At 45.4% G+C, this 20,219-nt stretch overlaps 1 protein-coding gene across 3 annotated transcripts in view; it reads left to right on the top strand.

Moving 5' to 3' along the window:
• LOC141170712 (beta-1,4-galactosyltransferase 1-like) overlaps positions 1–20,219 on the top strand; it is a 551,684-nt gene that overhangs the window by 291,677 nt on the left and 239,788 nt on the right. The window lies entirely within an intron of this gene.

Raw genomic sequence — 20,219 nt, 5'->3', positions numbered from 1 at the left:
TAGTTCTCCATAGAACTTTATAAGCACCAACTGTCATGTCCTATCTCAGTACTGGCAAAGTCTGTATTCACTAAAAACACAAGGATATTTCTATTTCCATCATTTATGGCTGTCTCTACAGTACTTACTGGTTATAAAAACTATGACTACAAAAACAGCTGAACGGGCTGCTATACTTGGTTTCTGTACCTTCCATCAACGTAATTTGGTGTTATCGAAAGAGCATAGCCCACTGTGTTTCACTGCTTCCATTCAGTCACTTCTACAGGAGTTACTGAAACAGCATAAAACACCCACTCATGTGAGGTCTGAGGCTTAAATGCCTGAGAGTGAAGAAACCCTTTAATGGAGAAATATATCTTTAAATTGTTTGCATAAACTCCTGATTTTGCTTTTAGAGGGAAACTATCATTTTGTGAAACGCTATTTACCTGGAGATATAGGTGGTACTCTGCAGATAAATAGCAATTTGCATTTTAAATTTCCACAAGGAGCATTGAACGCCTATAAGTCACACTGTCAAATCGGGCATGTCATTCTCAACAATGAGGAGATGTTACCCCTTTAGACCTCAGATTGACAGCCTAACATGATTTTAGTGCAATTTACCTGCAGATTAACCTTATAGCCACATTCACACCTTCAGTATTTGGTCAGTATTTTACATCAGTATTTGTAAGTCAAAACCAGGAGTGGAACAATCAGAAGAAAAGTATAATAGAAACACGTCACCACTTCTGTATTTATCACCTACTATTGGTTTTGGCTTACAAATACTGATGTAAAAACTCACCAAATATTCAGTGTGTGACTGTGCACGTGGCATATATCTGCAGGTAAATAGCATTACTTGACATAACAGGTTCCTTTTAAAATACTGATCAAATCTGCAATGTGTGCAGTATTCTGTCAGGAGCTGAAAACCACCCATGCCTGTGGACCTCTGTCTGTCTCCTAGAAATTATGAAATATCTAATATATAAAGCTGAATGTGTGTGTGTATGTATGTATGTATGTATGTATGTATGTATGTATGTATGTATGTATGTCCGGGATTGGCATCTGCACCGTCGCAGCTACAGCCACAAAATTGTGCACAGTCACACGTCTGGACCTCGAGAGCGTCATAGGCTATGTTGTGAGGCGAAATTTTAACCCTGCGCGTTCCAATTCACCAAACAATTTTGCCCCTATCTACATAATGGGGAAAAAGTGAAAGGAAAAGTGTTGGAGGCAAATTGACAGCTGCCAGATGAGAATTAAAGAATTAGAGCGATGGCGCCAAAGAGTATATACCATACAGTTGCTAAGGTGGGGCCCCGACATGGGATACTCATACTCACCACACACGGGGATATGAACACACACAAAATGCGCCACACACTACCACATGCTTGAACACATATACCACCCTCAGCACACACAAAACTCATCTCACAAAGATTTATCAGGCTGCCAATAGCAACCAATCACAGCTCAGCTTCTATTTTGCTACAGTTAATTAATCTGAGCTGTGATTGGTTAATATAGGCAACAAAGGACATTCTCAGTATAACAAAACTTGTGTAAGGTAATAAGATGTCAGTTAGGGTGTGTTGGTGGAAAGGCTGATGTCAGTCACATTACTTCTATGTGAGAGGATATAGAAACTGCCAGTTACAGACTATTTTTACCACAATAATGCCTCATAAGAAAAGGAATTTCATGGCACAAATGTCAGCTGATGCGAAAAGAAAAGCTGCATTACGGGCCAATGAAAAATGTGAAGCCCGAGAAACAAGGCTGACACACATGAGAACAGCAGCAGCTTCCTCGAGAGCCAATGAACTTTCTGAGCAGAGGGAAGCGAGGCTTGCAGACAAGAGAACAAGAGCTGCTTCCTCAAGGGCCAATGAACTTTCTGAGGACAGGGAAGCGAGGCTTGCAGACATGAAAACAAGAGCTGCTTCCTCAAGAGCCAATGAACTTTCTGAGGACAGGGAAGCGAGGCGTGCAGACATGAAAACAAGAGCTGCTTCCTCAAGGGCCAATGAACTTTCTGAGGAGAGGGAAGCGAGGCTTGCAGACATGAAAACAAGAGCTGCTTTCTCAAGAGCCAATTAACTTTCTATCTATTTGTTTTGTGGTTTTTGTGTGGAGAATAAATTTTTGTTAACACATTCCATTTTGCTAACAGCAGTTATTAACCCGGGCGAAGCCGGGTAGTACAGCTAGTACTAGATAAAAATGCAACACTTTAATGATCAGTTCAAGCAATATGGGTGTCTTTGCTCACCACAATCATATGCTTGGTTTCGACTTTACATAACCCTTTGTCAAGCATAACATAACAGTTATGTGTCATTACAAACACCACTTGTAGTTTTAATCTTATGAAAAAGGCTGTAGCACTGGACTAGAACAGTAGGCCAAGCCGGCATGACGGGGGTTTGGAATAGGTGGGGACTAGTGTTGAGCCACCCCCGTAGTGTTCGAGTTCGGTTCGGTTCGTCGAACACCCGTGTGTTCGCCGAACTGTTCGTCGAACTGTTCGTCGAACACCTTCGAACACCGTTAAAACCAATGGCAGGCAAACAAAAACACATAGAAACACATAGAAAACACCTTCAAAGGTGTCCAAAAGCTGACAAACTGCTTAGAAGACACAACTAACACATGGAAAAGTGACAAGTACATATAGTCATGCGAAAAGAAAAGAGGTGGAGGAGTAAAAGGAGGGGGAGACACAGATATAGGCATGTCATGCCCTTCTAAAATCCAAAAAGTGAGAAGCCGACACGTTCAGTCCGCTCCTGCCCGTGCCACCTCCGTGTCGCCGGGTTTGTGCCAGAGCCACGGTGAACCCTGACGGCCAGCCCCCCTCTCCCAATACTGGTGCCTGTCCGCTGGTGGGTCGAGCGAGCCCCCCTGTGGAGGAGGCAGCTCTAAGCTTTTTAATTTAAATTGTCTCTCTAATTTGAATGAATACACACATGGAACCATTTACAAGGATCTATTGGAGGGCAAGTCTCATGCCAGCAGCCGCGTAATTCCAGCTCCAGTAGCGTCCACTAAAGCTGCTGCAGTTAAAAAGCTTTTATAAGGATCGAGCTCGACTGTCCACCGCAAGGCATCCTACTGCCAGTCCCAGTCCCTATGCCTTGGGGTGCCTCCTGATGCTCTTCACTGAGTATCCCGTGGTCCCGAAGCATTTCCTTTGAAAAAATTAAGTGTCCAAACTACAGGTGGTGTAGCTTGCTTAACAGCCGGGATAATCCGCTGACTAGCAGACACTGCTACTAGGCACAAAGTATTTCCTGGGCTAGATGCAGTTAAAAATTTGTAATTAGATACTCTCGTTGGATGCTGAGAAAGCATTCCATAGAGTCTCCTGGCACGCCATATATGATTCTCTTAAAAAGCTTGGGGTAGGGGTCTAGGGGACCCTTTTATAGCCAAAATCACGGCCCTGTATCACAATACGTCACCTAGGCTGAAGATAAATGGAACTGTAGCAACCTGAGGGCTCGGTTGCTACAGAGGTATTGCACCTCACCCAGAGGTGTGATATCTCACTCTCATGTAAGGATGGAGTGTGGATCAGGACCCGACACCTGCATGCAGTACACCACATTGCCGTGGGGCAGGGCGACCAATATGCCTCTGAGATGGGCACGACAGTCCCTGTCCCTGGCTGGAGTTGGGGGAGGGAACACTGAGGAAGGGGAACCCTGTAGTGCAGGAGCAGGGAGGAAGCAGTTCCTGTGTGCATTGAGAAGGGAGTATAAAAGGTGGGCACCATCTTAGTTCAGTGCAGAGAAGTCTGAGCAGAAGTGGCAGGGAGCAGGGGCTCTGCATGAGCTCTGCTCCGGAGGCGGGCCTAGTAACAGAGGCCCAGGCCTGGAAGAGGGAGAAGGAAGGAAGAGGAGCGGAGAAGGCTCCAGGAATGAGGAATGAAGGGATCCCAGGGGTGCGGACGGGCGAGTCGCCACCGCACGCCAGAATCTACCTGCGTGGAGGGGTCAGGCCAAAGGGGGAGACCGGTCCCCGAAACTAGTGGAGGCAGGAAACGACCCTCAGCTAGAAACCGGAGGCTGTGACATTTTATGTGGCGCAGCCCCTCGCTACACCCGCTAGGAAGGCACCACATAGGGTCAGGGAAACTGGCGCCAAGTTTACCAAGAGGAGGCCCGAGGCAGCCGGACAGAAGGGTTGGTAAGAAAGGCCAGACAAAGGACACACAAAGGGGGTCCTGTGAAGCGCTCCAAAGTTATCTGGGAGTTGTCTGAGCCCCTCACCTGGTGAGCACAGTACGACGTGGGCAGCCGTTACCTGCAGACGTGGTCTGGATACTAAGAAATGTGAGTAAAGGCCCTGGACTGCATCACTGACTCCGTGTCGTTACTGCTGCTGCCCTGCACCATCACCCCCATCCTCCGCATACACTGCCCTGAGGCTATACTCCTCCCGTAGGGAGTTATGCTACACTCTGCTGCACCCACAACACCAGCCTCAGCGGTCTGCCCTGCAGCGGCGGTTCACTCTGACCGCAATCCACGGGTGGCGTAGTCGGACATTTAAACATCAAAACCACATAAATAGTTCCGCCACTGGTTTGACCACCCTGAGCCACGGAACCGGGTCGCCGCCACGAAGACTACAACCACCAGCATCCACTAAAAAGGGTCCGGCTCCGGGTGTCCCAAGGCCCAGGTGGTGCATCAGAACATTTTCATCACCTTTCACAATCACCAATGGGACAAGGCAGGGATGTCCTCTGTCCCCTCTCTTATACATCCTAGTGACGGAGCACCTGCTCTCATCAATTCGCCATAATCCCAATATTAGGTGGATTGAGGTGGGAGGCACCGAGTACAAGTGCTCTCTATTTGCTGATGATGTCCTAGTATATATCACTCAATCACATATATCCATCCATGCTGTTATGGCTGAAATAGATCACTTTGTTACATGGTCAAATTTTAAAATCAATGCAGCGAAGTCTGAGGCCCTCGATGTCTCCCTCCCCAAATCCATATAGGATTCCATCCAGTCCAACTTTCCCTTTGCCTGGCCCTCACAGGGTATCAAATACTTAGGAATTCCTATTCATAGAGACCTCTCCCATCTATGTTATCTTAATTTTGGGCCCTTTATTGAACAACTCCATACAGACCACGGTTGGCAAGTTAGAACTGTAAGATTCACTACGTGAACCACTGGTGTTTTGTGGAAAAGCACATGTACACTGTGTTCCAAATTATTATGCAAAAAGTGTTTAGGAGTGATAAGGGAAGAATTTGTTTGTTTGTCAGTTAAACTCATTGATGGTGATGTGTGTCAGGGCTCTTTATATCACTGTAAGCAATTGCAGACACCTGTGCTAATTAGTTTGGCAGGTGTGTCCAATGAAAGGCAAGACTACTTAAGAAGGCTGTCTCACATTATTAAGCAGCCTACATTTTCTGCCAAAATGGGAAAGAAAAAGGATGTGTCGGCTGCTGAGAAGCAACAAATTGTGGAGTGTTTAGGTCAAGGCATGACTGCAATCAACATTGTGCGATGATCAGGATGAAGTGTCTTGGCAATCAAGAAGTATGTAGCTGATTCACAGTACACACGTGTGCGTGCTGATAAGGGCAAATTGAGGACTCTTTCCTACAGGCAATTACGTCAGGTTAAAAGAGCAGCGGCAAAAAAGCCTTGTCATAGCAGCAGACAAGTTTTTGAAGCTGCTGGTGCCTCCAACGTCCCCCGAACAACAAGATGCAGGGTCCTTCAGAGGTTTGCAGCTGTGCATATGCCATCCTGTCGACCTCCTCTATTCACTTCACACAAGCAGAAACGGCTCCAGTGGGCCAAACATTACATGAAGACTGATTTCAAAACTGTTTTGTTCACGGATGAGTGCCGTGCAGCGCTCGATGGTCCAGATGGATGGAGTGGAGGATGGCTGGTTGATGGACACCCCACGCAAACACGGCTACAGCGCCAACAAGGAGGAGGTGGAGTAATGTTTTGGGCTGGAATCATGGGGAGAGAGATTGTCGGCCCCTTTAGGATCCCTGAAGGCGCTAAAGATGAACTCCATAATGTATGTGGATTTTCTCAAACAGCACTTCCTGCCATGGTTCAAGAAGAAGAACCGTGTATTTCACAGCAAGATCATTTTTTTGCATGATAATGCACCATCTCATGCTGCACATAAAACATCTGCATCTCTGGCTGATATGGGCATAAAAGGGGACAAACTTATGGTGTGACCCCCATGCTCCCCTGACCTCTACCCCATTCAGAACCTCTGGAGCATCATCAAAAGGAGTGTCTATGATGGCGGGAGGCAGTTCACATCTAAGCAACAGCTCTGGGAGGGTATTCTGTCCTCATGCAAAACAATTGAAGCAGAAACCATCCAAAACCTGACAAATTCAATGGACGAGAGAGTTCAGAAGCTTCTTTCGAACAAGGGGTCCTATGTGAAAATGTAACATCACCTAGAATAAAGTTTTGAGTTGAAAACTGTTTGATTTCAGTTTCTAATAACCTGCTAATGCTTATAATTTAAAAAAATGACCATTTTTTTGGTCTTTATTAAAATGAAAAGGTTGATCGAAAAGTTTGGGGGATCTAAGAGTGTGGCAACCCAGTAGTCATGATTACTTCGAATTCTGACAATATAAGGGTCATGTTGCAGGTAGTGCAGCAAGAAGGCACTTATGTGTCTTGCGCATCTCGGAGCCCCAAAATTATTTTCCGGGCTAGATGCAGCTAAAAATTATTATTAATTTTAAATCTGGTGGAGCTTAGTATAGATGGCCTAATAGGATTAGTGCTGCACACTGCTACAAAGCCCAAATTATTTTCCAGTCAAGATACAGATAAACATGATTAGTAATTTTAAATCTGGTGGAGCTTATTATAGATGGCCTAATAGAATCAGTGCTGCACACTGCTACAAAGCCCAAATTATTTTCCAGCCAAGATACAGATAAACATGATTAGTAATTTGAAAGCTTAAAACGGTTGGTAGGGTGATTTTAACCAATCATCAAGCTTTTACTCTCCCCAGGATGACACAGGGGTAGAAAAGTCTTTTCGGATCCATGATTTGTTCATCTTTATGAACGTGAGTCTGTCTACATTATCAGTGGAGAGCCGCGTGCGCTTATCTGTCAGCACACCACCAGCAGCGCTGAACACACGTTCAGACAGAACGCTGGCTGCGGGGCATGACAAGATCTCCAAGGCGTAAGTGGCTAGCTCCGGCCATTTATCCAGATTGGAAGCCCAAAAAGAGCAAGGGTCCAGTGACACAGTCATGGCTTCAATGTTTACTTGGAGATACTCCTGTACCATCGTCTCTAGGCGTTGACTATGTGTCAGACTTCTTGTCTCCTGTGGCCTTGCAAAGGATGGGCTAAAAAAGTGGTGAAATGATTCCGCAAAATTGATGTTACCAGCAGATACTGTGGTTCTGTTACGGTTTGAGTGCTGAACACTTGACGGTCCCACAGTTGGCAAGTTGGAACTGTGAGATTCACTACGTGCACCACTGGTGTTTTGTGGAAAAGCACATGTAAGATTCTGCAACAGTCTCTGCTGATACTCCTGCATGCGTGCATCCCTTTCTATGGCAGGAATAATTTCTGCAAATTTACTTTTGTACCGGGGATCTAACAGTGTGGCAACCCAGTAGTCAGGATTATTTCTAATTCTCACAATTCGAGGGTCATGTTGCAGGTAGTGCAGCAAGAAGGCACTCATGTGTGTTGCGTATCCAGGAGCACCAAGTCCCTGTTGTGTTGGTGGCGAGGTAACAATCATGCTTCCTTCCTCTGTCCTCTCCCCCCAACCTCGCACAACAGAAATGTGATCAAGGTCTCCCTCATCTGATGAGTCTTCCATCAGTTCGTCCTCCACTTCTTCCTGGGCTCCTGCACCTTCCTCACTAGTTTGGCTGCTACCATGCGCCCTGGTAAAACCATCTCCCCCACCCTCACATGCCTGCCACCTTGGTGCTGCCGACCGTCTGGACCTTGCAGATGTTAGCCCTTCCGCATACAACTCCTCCTCCTCTACTTCCTCCACCTCCTCTTGTGCCACCACCTGACTCCGAATTCTGTTTAACATGTGCTCCAGCATGTAAATCACCGGAATAGTCATGCTGATAATGGCATCGTCAGCACTAAACATCTTCGTCGCCATTTCAAAACTGTGCAGAAGGGTGCATAGGTCCCTGATCTGAGACCACTCCTCCAGCGTGATTTGCCCCACCTCTGGATCTCGTTGGCCCAGGCTATACGTCAGAACGTATTGCACCAGGACTTGTCGGTGCTGCCACAGTCGCTGCAACATGTGCAGAGTTGAATTCCACCGGGTAGGCACATCGCATTTTAGCCGGTGAAGTGGCAGGCCCAACGACTTCTGTAGAGATGTAAGTCGCTGAGCTGCGGGATGCGAACGGCGGAAGTGAGCACACAGCGACCGTGCCCACTGCAGAAGGCCATCTAGTCCGGGATAGTGGGCTAAAAATTGCTGGACAACCAGGTTCAACACGTGAGCCATACAAGGCACGTGTGTGAAATTGCCCCGGCGAAGGGCCGCACCCAGGTTTGCAGCATTGTCGCACACGGCCTTCCCTGGTTTCAGGTCCAGTGGAGACAACCATTCATGAAATTGGTTCTCCAGAGCTGACCACAACTCCTCAGCTGTGTGACTCACATTTCCCAGACATTTCAAAGTAAAAACCGCCTGATGACGTTGAGCCCTACTGCCAGCATAGTAAAGAGGTGTGCAGGATCCCTTCTGCGCAGTTAGAAAGCTTGTGGCATAACCAGACAGGCTTTGGGTGCAGGTGGAAGACCGAGAGGAGGTTGAGGAGGCAGAAGCAGTGGAGGAACTTTGACATAAAGAGGATTGACGCACAACTCGTGGGGACGGCAAGACTTGGACAGCAGCCCCTTGTCCTGCTGTCACCATAGTTACTCAGTGCCCAGTCAGCGACATGTAACGCCCCTGTCCATGCCTACTCGTCCAAGTGTCTGTGGTGAAATGCACCCTGTCATACACAGAGTTTCTCAAAGAAGCGGTGATGTTGTGTGCGACATGCTGGTGGAGCGCAGGCACACCTTTCTTTGAGAAGTAGTGCCGACTGGGCATCTGGTACTGGGGCACTGCGACGGACATAAGGTCTCGAAAATCCTCTGTGTCCACCAGGCGGAAAGGCAGCATTTCTGTAGCCAAGAGCTTGCAGATGGTGAAATTCAACCTCTTAGCTTTCTCATGGCTAGGAGGAAATGTCTTTTACTTGTCCACATCTGAGGGACCGAGGGCTGGCTATTGTGCTTAGACGGGGTTGATAAGGGTGTCCCCGGCAAACTGCCGGTCTGTGAGGAAGATGCAGGCGGACATGTTAGGTTGCCTTGATCCAAAGGTGGTGCTATCGATGTCGGACAGCGCTCAACACCAGCTGGTGTTACCACCTCCAAAGAAAATGATGACCTGCCAATCACGCTGGCTGTTGCGGGTAAAGAGGTGGCAGGTCTGCGCCCCAAAACAGGTGTGACTGCTGTCCCCCCAGTCACAGAGGATGAAGAGGCCGCGGATGCACAAGATATGGCAGACGGTGGTTGGCCCGGCCGGCTAGGCCGCATTGTAGCACACTGAGCTTCCCACTGCAACTTATGCTTCATGTCCATGTGCCGGTTCATGCATGAAGTACTCAAACTATGTATTTTTTGGCCTCTACTTAGCTTTTGCTGACAAATGTTACAGATAACACGAGTTGGGTCATCTTTATCGATCTGAAAAAATGCCCGGGCTATGCAAGGCTTAGCACCCATGCGACCTGAAGAGCCACCATGACTTGTGGTGAGAGGCAGAGTTGTGTTTGAGGATGCAGTTGTTGACGTGCTTCCAGTACTACGTCTCTGTCCAGGAAGGCGCAACCTGACCTCGTCGTCACTAGCATCTTCCTCCACCTCCTCTGCTGACCTCATCTCTTGGCTGACTGTGGGTTGACAGTAAGTGGGATCTCCAACCTCATCATCATCACCCTGTGCGTTATCACACCCGTCGTCCTCAGAGCCAACCTGTTCCTGCCCTGACAAAAAACTAAAGTTGTCGCTCCAATCAGGTATTTGAGTCTCATCATCGTCTTCCTCATTGTCTCCACCAACAGGAGTTACAGTTTGGGAATGAGGGTCTACATTATGGTCAGAACCTTCTGCGTCTGGTCCTGGATCCGACTCATAAAGATTCTGGGCATCAGTGCAGATCATTTCCTCGTCTGGATTCACAGAAGCGCTGGAGTCAACCTCTGATTCCCAGGCTATAGTATGAGTAAACAGTTCTGCAGACTCAACCATCTGTTCTACCTCATACTCAGACGGGCAGCTGGAGATTTGGGAGCTGTGAGGAAGCAAGTGCGATTGGGGTGACACCTTTGAGGACTGGAGTATTTGTGATGTTGAAGTTGATGTGGAGGAGAGCCCACTTAAAGGAGCACTTGATATCCGTTGAAGCACCTGCTGTTTTTGTGCCTCATCTGGAATTTGTAGCGATTGGCGTGGCCGTAAGAAAGGGATCTTATCACATTGTCCGCTAAAAGAAGTAGACATTTTAGTTTGGCTGGAAGATGGTCTTTCTTCTGCAGATGTTACTGTTGCTTTAACACCTACCCCACGGACACAACCTTTTTTCCCCTTCCCAACACGCCTATTCCCCTTTCCACCAGCAGCAGGCCTTTTTCCACTCATTTTGGTGATTAACTAATTCACAACTCTGGAGTTGTCTGCACAAAAAAAAAACAATGGATGGGAACCGAGCAGAGCTGAGTGGCCAAACTGTGGTATTAGGCCAAAACTATTGGCTGGGTTAGATGCAGAAAAAAATTATATTCAATTTGCAACCTGATGGAGGTCAGTATAGATGGACTAATAGAACAAGTCCCACACACAGCTAGAAGCCCAAATATTTTTTCAGATGTAGATGCAGAAAAAAATTGTATTCAGTTTGCAACCTGATGGAGGTCAGTATAGATGGACTAATAGAACAAGTCCTACACACAGCTAGAAGCCCAATATTTTTTCAGAGGTAGATGCAGAAAAAAAATATATTCAGTTTGCAACCTGATGGAGGTCAGTATAGATGGACTAATAGAGAAAGTCCCACACACTGCTAGAAGGCCAAATATTTTTTCAGAGCTAGATGCAGATAAAAATTATTTTTAATTTGCAACCTGATGGAGGTCAGTATAGATGGACTAATAGAGAAAGTCCCACACACTGCTAGAAGGCCAAATATTTTTTCAGAGCTAGATGCAGAAAAAAATTATATTCAGTTTGCAACCCGATGGAGGTCAGTATAGATGGACTAATAGAACAAGTCCCACACACAGCTAGAAGCCCAAATATTTTTTCAGAGGTAGATGCAGAAAAAAATTATTTTTAATTTGCAACCTGATGGAGGTCAGTATAGATGGACTAATAGAGAAAGTCCCACACACTGCTAGAAGGCCAAATATTTTTTCAGAGCTAGATGCAGACAAAAAATTATTTTTAATTTGCAACCTGATGGAGGTCAGTATTGATGGACTAATAGAGAAAGTCCCACACACTGCTAGAAGGCCAAATATTTTTTCAGAGCTAGATGCAGATATAAATTATTTTTAATTTGCAATCTGATGGAGGTCAGTATAGATGGACTAATAGAGAAAGTCCCACACACTGCTAGAAGGCCAAATATTTTTTCAGAGCTAGATGCAGAAAAAAATTATATTCAGTTTGCAACCTGATGGAGGTCAGTATAGATGGACTAATAGAACAAGTCCCACACACAGCTAGAAGGCCAAATATTTTTTCAGAGGTAGATGCAGATAAAAATTATTTTTAATTTGCAGCCTGATGGAGGTCAGTATAGATGGACTAATAGAGAAAGTCCCACACACTGCTAGAAGGCCAAATATTTTTTCAGAGCTAGATGCAGACAAAAAATTATTTTGAATTTGCAACCTGATGGAGATCAGTATAGATGGACTAATAGAGAAAGTCCCACACACTGCTAGAAGGCCAAATATTTTTTCAGAGCTAGATGCAGACAAAAAATTATTTTTAATTTGCAACCTGATGGAGGTCAGTATAGATTGACTAATAGAGAAAGTCCCACACACTGCTAGAAGGCCAAATATTTTTTTAGAGCTATATGCAGATAAAAATTATTTTTAATTTGCAACCTGATGGAGGTCAGTATAGATGGACTAATAGAGAAAGTCCCACACACTGCTAGAAGGCCAAATATTTTTTCAGAGCTAGATGCAGACAAAAAATTATTTTGAATTTGCAGCGTGATGGAGGTCAGTATAGATGGACTAATAGAGAAAGTCCCACACACTGCTAGAAGCCCAATATTTTTTCAGAGGTAGATGCAGAAAAAAAATATATTCAGTTTGCAACCTGATGGAGGTCAGTATAGATGGACTAATAGAGAAAGTCCCACACACTGCTAGAAGGCCAAATATTTTTTCAGAGCTAGATGCAGATAAAAATTATTTTTGATTTGCAACCTGATGGAGGTCAGTATAGATGGACTAATAGAGAAAGTCCCACACACTGCTAGAAGGCCAAATATTTTTTCAGAGCTAGATGCAGAAAAAAATTATATTCAGTTTGCAACCTGATGGAGGTCAGTATAGATGGACTAATAGAACAAGTCCCACACACAGCTAGAAGCCCAAATATTTTTTCAGAGGTAGATGCAGAAAAAAATTATATTCAGTTTGCAACCTGATGGAGGTCTGTATAGATGGATTAATAGAACAAGTCCCACACACAGCTAGAAGCCCAAATATTTTTTCAGAGGTAGATGCAGAAAAAAATTATATTCTGTTTGCAACCTGATGGAGGTTTGTATAGATGGATTAATAGAACAAGTCCCACACACAGCTAGAAGCCCAATATTTTTTCAGAGGTAGATGCAGAAAAAAAATATATTCAGTTTGCAACCTGATGGAGGTCAGTATAGATGGACTAATAGAGAAAGTCCCACACACTGCTAGAAGGCCAAATATTTTTTCAGAGCTAGATGCAGACAAAAAAATATTTTTAATTTGCAACCTGATGGAGGTCAGTATAGATGGACTAATAGAGAAAGTCCCACACACTGCTAGAAGGCCAAATATTTTTTCAGAGCTAGATGAAGATATAAATTATTTTTAATTTGCAACCTGATGGAGGTCAGTATAGATGGACTAATTGAGAAAGTCCCACACACTGCTAGAAGGCCAAATATTTTTTCAGAGCTAGATGCAGAAAAAAATTATATTCAGTTTGCAACCTGATGGAGGTCAGTATTAATGGACTAATAGAACAAGTCCCACACACAGCTAGAAGCCCAAATATTTTTTCAGAGGTAGATGCAGATAAAAATTATATTCAGTTTGCAACCTGATGGAGGTCAGTATTGATGGACTAATAGAGAAAGTCCCACACACTGCTAGAAGGCCAAATATTTTTTCAGAGCTAGATGCAGACAAAAAATTATTTTTAATTTGCAACCTGATGGAGGTCAGTATAGATGGACTAATAGAGAAAGTCCCACACACTGCTAGAAGGCCAAATATTTTTTCAGAGCTAGATGCAGATATAAATTATTTTTAATTTGCAACCTGATGGAGGTCAGTATAGATGGACTAATAGAGAAAGTCCCACACACTGCTAGAAGGCCAAATATTTTTTCAGAGCTAGATGCAGAAAAAAATTATATTCAGTTTGCAACCTGATGGAGGTCAGTATAGATGGACTAATAGAACAAGTCCCACACACAGCTAGAAGGCCAAATATTTTTTCAGAGGTAGATGCAGATAAAAATTATTTTTAATTTGCAGCCTGATGGAGGTCAGTATAGATGGACTAATCGGGAAAGTCCCACACACTGCTAGAAGGCCAAATATTTTTTCAGAGCTAGATGCAGACAAAAAATTATTTTGAATTTGCAACCTGATGGAGGTCAGTATAGATGGACTAATAGAGAAAGTCCCACACACTGCTAGAAGGCCAAATATTTTTTCAGAGCTAGATGCAGACAAAAAATTATTTTTAATTTGCAACCTGATGGAGGTCAGTATAGATGGACTAATAGAGAAAGTCCCACACACTGCTAGAAGGCCAAATATTTTTTCAGAGCTAGATGCAGATAAAAATTATTTTTAATTTGCAACCTGATGGAGGTCAGTATAGATGGACTAATAGAACAAGTCCCACACACTGCTAGAAGGCCAAATATTTTTTCAGAGCTAGATGCAGAAAAAAATTATATTCAGTTTGCAACCTGATGGAGGTCAGTATAGATGGACTAATAGAACAAGTCCCACACACAGCTAGAAGCCCAATATTTTTTCAGAGGTAGATGCAGATAAAAATTATTTTTAATTTGCAACCTGATGGAGGTCAGTATAGATGGACTAATAGAGAAAGTCCCACACACTGCTAGAAGGCCAAATATTTTTTCAGAGCTAGATGCAGACAAAAAATTATTTTGAATTTGCAGCATGATGGAGGTCAGTATAGATGGACTAATAGAACAAGTCCCACACACTGCTAGAAGGCCAAATATTTTTTCAGAGCTAGATGCAGAAAAAAATTATATTCAGTTTGCAACCTGATGGAGGTCAGTATAGATGGACTAATAGAACAAGTCCCACACACAGCTAGAAGCCCAAATATTTTTTCAGAGCTAGATGCAGAAAAAAATTATATTCAATTTGCAACCTGATGGAGGTCAGTATAGATGGACTAATAGAATGATGCTATGCCCAAAAGATTTTACTTCACTAGGTGCAGTAAAAAAATTGGTATTCTATACACAGGTGGTATATCTTGCAACACAGATAGGCTACTCCACTGACTAACACACTCTGCAATAGGCCAAAAAGGATTAGCTTTGCTAGATTCAGCCAAATGCTGTGAAAAAAACTTGCACAGCACTGGCACAGACCTGCCTGGCAAAAACTGATAGGAACTGATGTAACCTAGTCCTGAAAAGGACTGCAATTACAATTAGTCTTTACTCCCACAATCTATCTATTTAAGAGCACAGACCTGCCTGATAAAAGTCGTAGGAAATGCTGTAACCTAGTCCTTAAAAGGACTGCAATCACAACTGTTCCCTACTCCCAAGCTATCTGTAGATTTGTGCGAAAATTGGCTTGAAATTAACAAGGTATAGCGCACACAGCAACAGCGGTGCCGTCTAACACGCAGCTGCAGCAGTGAGAAAATGGTGGCGACGGGGAAAATGGCTTGGTCTTATAGGGCAAGGACATGTGACATACACTGCCAATGACACATGCCCTTGCTTGTGTGAAAAAAGCACTTCGCTCCGTGTGTGCGCTGCTGATAGGCTGACAGATTGCACCTCCCCACTGTAAATGCGGGAAAGAGAAAAAAAATGGAGATCTTCATTATTCCTGCAGAGATCCATCCCCTGCCCCTCCCCCCACCCCGCTATACACTCAAACTGCGTATTAACATTAATTTTCATCATTACTGAGAAAAAATCCAGTTATGATTTTGGTGCACGAACAGTTATCGAACATAACCTCGAACAGCCGAATTTTTCTCAAATCGTTCGTGTTCGCCGAACGGCTCGAACACCGCCCAAAACAGCTCGAATTTGAGATTGGCGAACAGTTCGAGTCGAACAACGCTCATCTCTAGTGGGGACAGGGATAGTCAGGGTGTGGTCTGGGAGGTGGGGGTCATTTACAATGTCACCCTGGGAGGGGTTCTGGTCTTTTCAGGAGTGAGAGGAGGCGAATATATAATTTAATTTATGCACTGAGATGATTGGCCTAACCCCCGAGAAGGTGGAGCTACGGAGCGATGAAAACGTCGAAGAGAGAGGTAAATATAGAAGCCAGGGGAACATTTGAGCCGTGACGAAACGGTTTGGAGCTATGCTTACATCAACAGAGTAGTTCTTCCTTTTCCAGTCTGCTTTTTCAACTGGATAACCCCTTTAACAATCTCCATCTTACTACTAGGCTGCACACTGATGCTATAAAATACCTTCTAATTTTGAAAGACAGTATGTAGGAACACTTATTGTTGCTAAGCCACACCCTTAGGCACATCCCCACTCTCTTTGGTGAGCCCACACAGAAATAGTGCACCTAGTGAAGCCCTTTAGTGTTCCTACAGAGTATGATGCCTACTCTTGCTGTATAATGCTTACACACAGTATGATGCCCAACAGTGCTCCCTTCACACAGAGTGCATACTCTCCTGACGTTATGAGACCCCACAGTACTCCACACACATTATGATGTCTCACATTGACATCCCACAAATTATACAATTAGGATGTCCCCATAGTCCCACACCACAATAATGCTCTCCTCAGTCCCCCCCAACAGTGCATTTCCCCCACACAATATATTGCCCCCTTACACAGTACAATGACCCCTCCTCCTTCGTCAGTGCACACCATGCTGTATGCATTGTGCACTGGTTAAATGAAAAAAATAATGCTGTCCCCACAATAAGATCCTGCAGGCTGCTGAACGACTGCTGTATATTGTACTTTGGACAATGACCCAATGTGAAGCTGCCGAAATGTGTTTTGGATATGGTCAAAGGAGACAAGTCACTGCCAAACGTGTCTGACAGTGAATAACTCCCGTCTTACCTTCTAATTTACCTGCACACATCAGCACAAAGATCACGTTCTTATCCTATAGAAACATAACTCTAGTAAAAAGCCCTTATAAAAAGATAAGCATATGTAAATAACACAATAGATAACATTTCACAAGCTTTTGAGTAGATACATTTTGATTTTGGAGTCGCACAAAATTAATGTTTAAACCGTAATAAAGATCTATAAAGGTTGACTTCTAGTGATGAGCGAGCATACTCGCAAGTACTCGGTACTCGCCCGAGCATCTCAGTACTCGAGATGCTCGGAGCTCTCTGAGTACTTGCAAGATGCTCGGGTGGATGCTTGGGTCCCCTCCCTGCATGTTTGGCGCTCTTTAGAGCGCCGATAAACATGCAGGGATTGTCTGCCACACACTCTAATGCTGCAGGCATGTTGGTTGTGGCATTACAGTGATTGGCTGGCTGCACAGCATCATCAGGTCTATATCAGACCGTGGCGCTGCTGTGCTTGTCAGTCTACTCCGCAATCAGACAGTGTAGGGAGAGCTGCTGCAGAGCTATGGAGAGATTTGTTTGTTTTTTAGTTAGTGTAGGTATTCCACAAGATTCTCTGCACATATCCATCTCAACTAACAGTCCTTCTGAGGACTAATCCAGCTGCAGAGATATCAGTGCTAGGCAGGCAGGCAGGGTATATAGCAGACTGCAGTGCATATAGCAAGAGGGTCCATTCCAGTTCTGTCTGCTGGTGCTTTTACAGATATTTGTAGAAATAACCCCAAGTATCAGGGGCCAGGAATATTTTTTTTTATCTTAATCCTGATTATTTGCTTAAAAAGCAATCCAGAGAACACAGTTTTTCTGCGTAATTTGCTTATTGGCACCGCAGAATACAGCCAGGTCCTTTCCATATTACGGCGCTAAAAATCCAGCTATTTAAAACTATGGCTTGTCCGTCACACGGATCACCTATAAGTTCGCTGAAAATTCTACCATTTCTGACCTCCGTTGAAATTTTGTTGCAGTGTGTCAGAGAAGTTATATACACGAGGTCGCTGTTAAAAATAGTTACCTACAGGCCAGCTATTTAAAACTGTGATTTGTCCGTCACATGAATCACGTATAAGTTCGCTCCAATTTCAGCCATTTGCAGTGAGCATGGAAGATATTGTCCTCCATTTAAAATGGGCAAGGCACGCGGCAAGGAACGGGGAACTGGATGCAGAGGCCGAGGCCGTGGGCAAGCTGAAATTGTGCCACAACCAACACCCAGATCTTCTCACTCGACCTTCCTGTCCCAATTAATAGGGGACCGCAGCACACCATTATTTAACCCAGAGCAGTGTCAAAAGGTTGTTGGTTGGATAGCGGATAATGCTTCCAGTCACTTTGCCACCATCACCATCACCCTGTCTTCCACATGGTCAAGTCTCAGTAGCCGTGAGTCTGGACTGCATATTCCTCACCCTGATGCTCCTTCCTCCCACCATGCTGAGTGTCTGGAGACACTGATCCCACACTTGGACACTCCGAAAAGCTGTTCACTTTTCCATTTATAGATTTGGGCCTCTCGCCTGGTCCACTTGAAGCGGGGCAAGAGGAGATCGCATGTAGCGATTCCCAAATATTTGAGCAGCCACGGTCATATGAAGGCGACGGTGGGAAAGTGTCACAAGAGGTGGATGATGATGAGACACAATTGCCAGAAAGTCAGGAGGAGGACCAAGGTGCGGAAGTGGAAGTGGTGGTGGATTATATAGTAACTGACCCAACCTGGCAGGAGGACATGCAGAGCGAGGACAGCAGCACACAGGGTGAGGGAGGCAGAGAATCCCAACAGGCAGGAAGAAGCAGTATGGGGGCTGCAGACAGAAGGTGGCCAACGATCCCCGTAATACCAACACGAGGGACGTTGCCAGTACAACTGTTAGGTCTTCCAGAGTCTGGTTGTTTATAAAGACTCTGCCGATAACCCCAAAAAGGCTATTTGCACCACCTGCCAGGCCAGCATCAGCAGGGGTAGCAAAACTACCAGTCTGACCACCACCAGCATGATCAGGCACATGGCAGCAAAGCACCCGACTTTGTGGGCCGAAATCCAGGGTCCAGGAACAGTGTCTGCGGGTGACACTACTGCTTCTTCTGCTGTTGTGCGTGCAAGTCAATCCCCTGTCCATAGTGCATGCGAAGATGCCTCCTGCCCTGCACCTGTCATTGCACACTCTCAACTAGCACCATCAGCCAGCACGTCCTTGTCCCAGCGCAGCGTTCAGTTGTCCATACCGCAGTCCTTGGAACGCAAGTGCAAATACGCAGCCAACGTCCCACAGGCCACACTACTAAATTCCCACATTTCGCGACTGCTTGCGCTCGAAATGTTGCCTTTTAGGCTCATGGAGACTGAAGCTTTCTGCAACCTGATAGCGGCGGCTGTCACTTGGTACTCGGCCCCCAGCCGCCACTATTTCTCCCGGTGTGCCGTCCCCGCAGTACACAAGCATGTGTCCCACAACATTAGCCGTGCCCTCAACAGTGCAGTTACTGGGAAAGTCCACCTAACCACGGACACGTAGACAAGTGCTTGTGGGCAGGGACGGTACATCTCACTGGCGTCACACTGGGTTAAGATAGTGGAAGCCGGGACCCAGTCGAACCTTGGGATGGAAAACTTCCTCCCAAGGATTGCGAGCCCTCGGTCAATCAGGGTTGCCAACACAGTGACCTGGTGGCGGCTCTGGGGCAAGGTGAGCTCACACATGTACCATGCCTGGCCCATGTGCTTAACCTCGTGGTTCAGCAGTTTCTCAAAAGCTACCCAGAGCAGCCGGATCTGCTTGTCAAAGTACACCGCCTGTGTGCCCATTTTAGAAAGTCAGCTACAGCTTCCGCTGCCCTTGCCGTGCTTCAGCTGCATTTGCAGCTTCCGGCTCACCGACTGGGGTGTGATGTCACCAAGCGTTGAAATTCTACACTGCAGATGTTGTGAAGGATTTGTGAGCAGAAGAGGGCAGTTGTTGAGTACCAGCATTAACAAGACCGTCGGTATTCAGTACAGACTCCACACATAAGAACTCAGGAGTGGACATGGATGTCAGACATCTGTACCATCCTCCAAAACTTTGAGGACTCCACCAAGATGGTGATCGGCGATAACGCCATAGTTAGCGTCACCATCCCGCTTCTCTGTCTTCTGAAATGCTCTCTGCTCACAATCAAAGAGGATGCATTGTAGGTGGAGCAAGATAAGATGGAGCAAGGAACCGTACAGGGTGATTACACACAGCCCAGCCTCATCTCATGCCAACGTGGATTGGGTGACAATGAGGAAGAGGAGGTGGGGGAGGAGGAAGAACAGGAGCTAGTTGCATGCGCTAAAGATGGTACTACCTGCACAACTGTCATACCGTCGGTTCAGCATGGATGGCCTCAGGACAGGGAGGAGGAGGAGAGCATGGTCAGTCATCCTCTTGGTGAGGACACGGAAGTCTTGCCTGTTAGCAGTCTGGCACGCATGGCTGAGTTTATGTTACGCTGCCTTTCCTGTGACTCTCGCGTTCTCAAAATTTTGGGTGACAGTCATTACTG

The sequence above is a fragment of the Phyllobates terribilis genome, unplaced genomic scaffold (assembly GCF_046119375.1).
Source record: "Phyllobates terribilis strain yellow unplaced genomic scaffold, ASM4611937v1 Scaffold_1__5_contigs__length_1240528914, whole genome shotgun sequence".
NCBI classification, from domain to species: Eukaryota; Metazoa; Chordata; class Amphibia; order Anura; family Dendrobatidae; genus Phyllobates; species Phyllobates terribilis.
The sequence above is the reverse complement of the archived record's forward strand: the minus strand, read 5'-3'. Positions and strand labels throughout refer to the sequence as shown.